Genomic DNA, 8,027 nt, shown 5'->3' with positions numbered 1-8,027 from the left:
AAAAGACTGTTTAACAGCTGAATTCTTCCTGCCTTTCCCTGACAGGGAGTATTAATTTAGGTATTTTTGCCCTGCCCAGATACCTGGGTGAAAGTTTTTAGCAATTTACTCTCTCTGAGACTTCTACCTACTTTCAAACTGCGTTGCAATTGTCTCTGAACATGGTAGCTGTTTAGGAGTGCAGGGAAGGCATTCACAGATGGCAACATCACATGTGACTCATTTTCTTAGGAAACTAGGCTAAAAACAACTCAACCTTACTGTATAAATAACAAGATTAATTCTATGAACTGAAACGGAACTGTCTGCAAAGGGAAAATTATAGTTCTCTCTGTTTCTGTTGGGATTGATTCGCTCTCAAGTCTGAAACAAGTTTTATCAAATTACTACATTATATCACAAGTTCTCCTTGGCTGACAGTGCCCTGCAGGCATCACACTAATATTAGTTATTGTTAGAAGCATCACCTTTATGCAAAATAATTTGTGCACAGATCGGTGCAGGTTGAACAAAACAATTATTAAGACTTCAATATGAAAATGCTTTTCTTCCAAATTCACTTCAAATCCATGTCCATGTGCACAAGACGTGTGCTCCATCATCTGCAATTTTTATCCCAGGTTCTGGTTTGATCAATGGAATATAGTAAGAGTATGCAACATGCATCACTTGGCATTATAAACAGTTCTGACATTATAGTTCTGACACTTGAATCTTTTATATCCTTTCCAAAAAAAAAAAAAAAAAAGAGAATGATGTACGACATTGCTGGTGGTTCAGATTTTAAGTTCTTGTATTTATTCATCATTAATGCATTAATATGTCATTGTCGGTATCAGTTTTCTCATACCCAGACTTCAAAAAATCCCTTTTCTTAATCTAACGCCTTTGCATTTAAATCCTATGAGAGTGGTGTCCTTCACAATTGGCTTCAAAATATTTAAAATAAAATGATCCAATCTAAGCAATTTGGGTGTATGGGAACAGCTGTGTTTGGATATTTGCTTTTAAACTAATGAAGTTACTGACTTTGAAAAATGACTACTATCTATGTACACAGACTCTTTTTTACAAAGGGATTTTAAAGAGAGTATTTCCATTTAAACTTGTCTAATTTTTCTGTGTAACTGTACTGATATGAAGTGAATTACCAATTCAGGAGTGTTGTGTTGTATTAAAAAAATTATGTACGTAAGGAAATTCTTAACTATCTTTTGTTAATGTAAATTTTAAAGGAGTAGCTGACATGCTCACTTTAATCTAAAATCATTTAGCAGAAACCTGTGTAATTAAGAAGCAAGTACCTTTGTCATTTAATGTAGACACTCTGATACATCTTTTCAAAAAATATTTACCTACAGTAACTCCACCCATATTTGGAACTAGTCCTAAAATTCTACTTAGCTTTTTATAAGTTGATTAACATCCATTTCCTTTAACTACATATGCACCATTTGATACCAGCTGCTTGAGATTAACGTATTATGGCCACAACTTTCTATTGGTCTCATTCTTCCAGCTTTGTCAGCTGTTCATCAAGTGGATCAGTGAAATCAGGTGGCATGTGGAAAAACTCACAAGTGCGACTCCCCAGAGTCTTGTTCTAAACCAATATGAAGCTGCAACCTGTTGTGGTGGAGGTGCTTTGTGGTCATGAAGGTATGCTGTAAGTTGACCTGACTATTGGAATGCCTGTTGCTAGCTTAATAGACAGCAGAAAAGGAAAAAGAAAGTCTAATGTTAGCTCATGTTACGTTACATCCCTTAGCAAATACATGAGTGGTTAAGGGGTAGTGCTGAGCTGCTGATCCTGAGGGCTGCCAGAGCCCACAGGAATGCTTTTGCTTCAAAGCCCCACATGAGAGAGAAAAAACATTATAGCCCATGCTCTCAAGAAGTGTCTTTGTCAACAAGATTGATGTAGGTGCCAGCTGTGAGTGTCTGGAGAAGCTGGGCTGCCTATATCATCATCACAGGGGGGTAGGTTTTAATTAAGATAGATGTGTACTGAGAATGGGTAATGATTTTTGTCACCATATTCACCTTGGAAAGAATCACAGGTTTCAAATTCACTCTGTGCAGCTGGGTGAGCTTTGCCAATCAATGTGGTAATTGGGAGTTTCTCTTCTAATATAAGCTCTTTCACTGTTAAGAAATCATTATGACTTTATGTTCTTTTTTATTGCATCCAAACAGCTAAAGATAATTAGTGTGACAGTCCCCTTTTTCAAAAAATCCTTAATTGTCCTGAAATTATCTCCTTTCCAGTAGCTCAATATGCTAGGAAAATGACCGGGTGCTTTTTCTTCTGAGAATCTGGGAATTCAAAGCCACAAGCAAATTGCCTTTTCTGGTAGATATGAAATTGCTTAAGCATTAACAGGCACAATTAAACCTTATGCCATACTTATGCATCCCTGACAAAGTGGGAGGACAGCTTGCTGTTGTGTGGAAAAGATCTCATAGCCACATTTAATTTTTGACCTTATGTAAGATTAGCTGTACCATACAGACCATAACAGCTAAATATTCAAAGCTCGGGTTCCCTGTGTGCAAGGACATATGTCTGTTTACTTGATATTGGCTCAAGATTTTCAACATGGAAAGATTTCTAGTAGTCTTGCATGATTATAGAGATTACTAATGATACCAGGGAGGGATTTTTAAGCAGCATTTTAAAAATTTCTGCTAAATACAGTAGAATAATCCAAAAACAGGAAATGCATGTAGCTTTATACTGTACTTTTTGACCTGCCCTTATTAGAAAGCTGAGGGAGAAAACAGCTCAAGTATGTGATTTTTAGCATGGCAAAATCTAGCTGACTTGAGGTTGTAAGAGCTCTGTCTGAAATAACAAGTGAAATGACCCATCCCTGGCTGGAACAGGCTCCCTTCTCCAGTCCCTGCCCAACCTGTTTGCATGATTGGCATTTCTACATTAATAACCAGGTTTTGGTGAACCCTTGCTTTGTTCTCCAGTAACATGACAAGTTCTTCTGACCTAAAGATTAGGAAAGGAGCCACTCCTTAGGTGGTAAACATAGAAGGCAGGAAACTTTTCACTTCTACAGCCTGACTGGGACACAGAGCAGAAGACAAAGCTCCAGCTTTGAATGAAGATATATAGATCACCTTGAAAAGTGATGTCTTATGCTTAGGCCTGCACTGATTTTTTTGCCTTACAACAGCCATGTGAGAGAAGGTTCAGCCATGAAAGGTAGCTTAACTGCCAAAGAAAGTTGTTCTAAAAGTTTTCATGTATAAATACTTACTTTTTATTTCCACCTCCTCTGCCGTGGAACTGTAAGAGAATTTAAGACAACTCACTGAACAGTTGTTACTGTGCTTACAAACAACACTGTAGTGAAATACTAGCTTTTGAGTTGCTAAGCCATCAAACACTACTGGCTCTGGTTTGAATGTCTAGTTGCTTTTAGTAAGGCCTGAATATTTCATCTCATTTAAAGCTGCACTGCTTACAAAAAACATAGACTAACCTACATCCCATGCAGAATACTGGAGAGACTGGGAGGCCAGAAGGGAGTGAGCCACAGAACACCCAAAAAGACCATGGGGAAAAAGAAGTGAGGGAAGAAACCTGAAAAGGGAGAGGAAGTAGAGGAGATCAGGCCCCTTGAAAGGGACATCATGGTGTGACAACCTCTGGCCCTATGGGACATGCTCTAGAGGAAAATCCAAATGTCTAAGTATGGAAAAGAAGAAAAGAGACTAAGACTGTGAAGAGGCATGTTCATGTTGTGACTGTTCTGTGCCTCAGATGATACTTGACAACTCAATTGCTTCCACAAGTGCTCAGTGAAATCTCAAACAGAAAGTGTATAGTATTTCTTCTGAGACTCTGTCCGAGATTTGTCTCTCCTTGCTGCTTTAATGGAATTAGAAAAATTTTCCAATGATGCAGTGCTGAAGGAAGAGCCCAAAAGAGGTCATACAGACTACCCTGTAGATGCCTATCTCCTACACAAAAGTACAAACCAAAATTGCCTTCTGAGATTGTCTAGCATTCAGAAAGAATTGCATTAATAATGTTAGAAATAAGGAATTTGAAATAGTGATAACCTGCACCAGCAGTTTTTTCTACTTGAGGATAGTGCTGCTATTGCACTTTATGTCTCAAATACCAAAAGAATTAACCACTCCAGATGTCTTCTGTTTCTTCACAGAGGATGTTCAACTGCTCAACAAAACAAATATACCTTTTGTGGTTCCTCTCTCTATTATTTTCATTAGCTGTCCAAGTTAGTAAGGTACCAACAGGTGTGCTGGCATGCAGAATTTTGCATGCTATGGAGAACTGTTTATTTAGGAAACAGTAATTTCTTCCCTCACAGGTCACTATACACCCTCTGAGTGGCAATGATACTCAAGCACTTTTTTTCACAGCTGAGTCTAAGCAACCGATCTAAAGAGAAAATGGTTGGTACTCCATTCTCTTATCCCATGAGCCATCTAGTCTTCCAGCGTTTTGAATATACATAGCAATTATAGGTCTTTTAAACTCCACCTTTCTTGGAAAACTCAAAGTACACTCGGAATGATAAATGAATGTGGATTTAAGGAGCATTTGTTGTCCCATCTAAGTCAATGATCCCGTTGATTGCAAACTGAAACAGAATTTCTCCACACTAACATCTAAAGAATACATCAAATTCTTGATTTATTTGGAATCTTATTAACCTTTTATGCAGCACGGTATTCCTGTGGGCTACTGCAGAAGGGTATAGGGAAGAAATGAAAAAAGTATTTTGAAAATACTTTAAAAAAAAAAAAAATAATGTATTAGCACCACGATCATTTTCCTTTTAAAAATGAATGAAATATTCATGGATAGGGTTGACACAGTTTTGAGTATATCAAAAGAAACTAAACTCCCATCAGGCCTCAGGCACAGCTTTTCATTCTTAGCATCCATTCACATGTTCCTTCCACCCCTGTCCCCAAAGCAATAAAAATTATTCTTACACTGGCAGCATACCTCTGGCACACAGCTTTAATGGTTCTGGATAATATGGGAAGAGTTTGCACTTCTCCTCCTCTTTTTATTTAAATTACAAATATTTGACAAACTGCTTCTGTCCTGGAGGATATCAAATCCCCTCAGATTTAAAACACAGCTCACTTTTAAGGAGCCACTAACACTTAAAGGAAAAAGTTGAACATTTGCAATTAAACAGCTTTTTATTGTTCTTTTATTATACTAAAGGTGCTTATATCAAAAGAAGATCTTTATTCCCTTGCTCTCATTTACTTTTTAATTAGGTCAGTTTTCCCTTTGATATCCTATTCACCAGCTCAGTCTCTAATGGCAGTGTCAGCTAGCAATCAATTTCTGGTGAAGATCATAATAATTTAGTCATCTTCTAAGTAGTGCAATTACTTCCAATAACATTCCATAAATAGTGAATGTCAAACTGCTCGCAAATGCATATAACTGTATATAACTTATGACCCAAACTATCTCCAAGCAGAATACTTTTTCAGATTTCCGAGAAAGTTCGGGCTCTTCCCTAGAACTTCAAAGTGTACAGGGAAAAGAAGTACACAAAAAAATCCAACCTTTTTCATTATCAGTCAATTTTTTTCTAAGTATCTAAACTGGTGAGATTCCCAAGCACCCAAGTTAGGAGCTGACTTTCCTTAAATAGTGGAAAGAGGAAGCTCTTGTAGTGGTAGGTCAGGACATCAGAACTACCGTCTAAAGAAGGTGATACAAATAATCAAGCAAAATAAAGGCATACCACAGCTCGCCAAAAAGGGAAGCTCCAAAAATGATGCATTCTGCCTGCCAGGGTTAGTAAATGCCTCTGGAGAACACAATTATAAATCTTAACTTAGTATCTCCTGGCGGTTTTAGTTGTTGCAGAAAGCTCATTTGTGCCCACTCAGATAGAGGATTTGCACCTTCTCCACTTCCTCGCCAGAAAAGTGCCAAATGCTGACAGGTCTCTGAACAGAAGTCAGATCTGCACAACAGGCAAAAAGCTTTTCCCAGGACTAAAGGGAAGTGCTGACCAATGATCTTAAGACAGCCCAAAGTGGTGGTGGGCATGTAAGAAACTACTGTCTTGCAGGTACAAAAGTCAGGGAAAAATGGTTCAACAACTGAGCTGTACCGTTGTTTCAGATGGAAGAGAAATCCTCAAGCAAAATCCTCCTAGCCCCAAGAGTTTTTTCTGAAAGTGGTGATGGCAAAGGATGTTTGAGGCAGGACAGTCTGCTGCTGGCAGGAAGGAGTATTTTATGTGAAGAGCAAGCAAACCAGATATGAACAGAGTATGATGCGTTGTTTTGCCATCTCTATTTTCCTATCCCCACTGTTTTCATCTACTGGTGGCTGAACTATGTTTTTTTCCCCTCCAAATTCTTTGTGCTTTTCTCTACTTGCCCAAAGTGCTACTGGAAGCTCAAGGGAGAGGGAGTCAGATCCTGAGAACAAGCAGGAGAGGATAGATAAAAATGGCTTTCCGGCATCTGGGGAGTAGCCTTGTGCTGGATAAAACTGTTTCCTCACAGATGTGCTTCTCCTGCTGCTTATTTAGATTTCTTTCATTTCTGCTTTGCATTGACAGTCAAGGCGCATTGAGAAGATGAGCCTTCCTGTTTACTGGAGAGATATAATAACGCATCTATTCCTATATATCTAAACCAGAGACATCTGGAAATGAGAGCCATGGTGCGAGGAGGCCTTGTGACACTGTTCCCATGACAAGGCTCTGCTTATCAGACTGAGAGGAGCATTTCACATGTTGTGGTAATTTGCAGTAAAAACTGCCACAGATGGTGTTAGTTAGTGTTTGTGGAGTTTATGAGATTAGTATTTGGCTACAGATCTATCTCCACATGTTTCTGTAATACCAAAAAGAGTGCAGAAATAGAGAAGCCTGAATAAACACAAATTTTTCTTAAATGAGGTTTTGTTGAGAATCAATTTCACTATAACCTCTATAGTAGGATGGTGACCAGATACAGTGAGCTATGTAAATCTAGCTCTAATTTCAACTCGAAAAGTAATCCTCTCTAAATGATTCCTGACCAGCTTTTGTTTTCCCACATGCTGCTAACCTATGTATGGTATGGCTTTTAAAACATACAAGCAAGATATACAACCCCTTGACTAGCAGCTTCTTTGCTCCCACCCAGCACCCATCTACTTGAGATAATTTTACCCTCACCTCACAGTATAGGTCTGTGTCTGCCTTACCAGACCTTCTCTAAACACAGAGAAATGTCTAAGCAAATACATGTTAACCTCATGCATCATAAGAGTAAGGCTGAAAATTAGTGCAAAGCAATACTTTCTTTTTCTTTCTGAATTATTTGGATATATTGTGCCAAAAGGCAGACCTAAACTTTCAGTTTAACTGAGGATGATGATGTGTGATGCTCTAAATATTGGGTTAAGTGATGAACACACAGCGTTCAGCTTGTCAAAGCAACCTGATGAATACGCACAGCTCAGAGTCATGCAATAAGCACAGGTAGGTAGGGGTATGTGGTGGGCTGACCCTGGCTGGATGCTGGGAGCCCACCAAAGCAGCTCTATCACTCCCCTCTTTAACAGGACGGGGGGAGAAAATACATGGAAAGGCTCATGGGTTGAGATAAGGACAGGGAGAGATCATTTACCACTTAACTGTCACGGGCAAACCAGACTCCACTCAGTGAAATTAGTTTAGTTTATTACCAGTCAAATTGGAGTAGGAGAGGATAAAAAAAACCCCTGAATTTTAAAACACCTTCCTCCCACCCCTCCCTTCTTCGCAGGCTCAACTTCACCCCCAGTTTCTCTACCTCCCCCCCACCAGTGGTGCAGGGGGACAGGGAATGGGGGCTGGGGTCAGTTCATCACACACTGTCCCTGATGCTCCTTCCTCCTCAGGGGAGGACTCCTCACCCTCTGCCCCTGCTCCAGCCTGGGGTCCCTCCCATGGCAGACAGTCCTCCATGAACTTCTCCAGCCTGAGTCCTTCCCATGGGCTGTAGTTCTTCATGAACTGCTCCAGTGT

Source organism: Egretta garzetta, unplaced genomic scaffold (assembly GCF_000687185.1).
Source record: "Egretta garzetta isolate BGI_Z169 unplaced genomic scaffold, ASM68718v1 scaffold554, whole genome shotgun sequence".
NCBI classification, from domain to species: domain Eukaryota; kingdom Metazoa; phylum Chordata; class Aves; order Pelecaniformes; family Ardeidae; genus Egretta; species Egretta garzetta.
The sequence above is the reverse complement of the archived record's forward strand: the minus strand, read 5'-3'. Positions refer to the sequence as shown.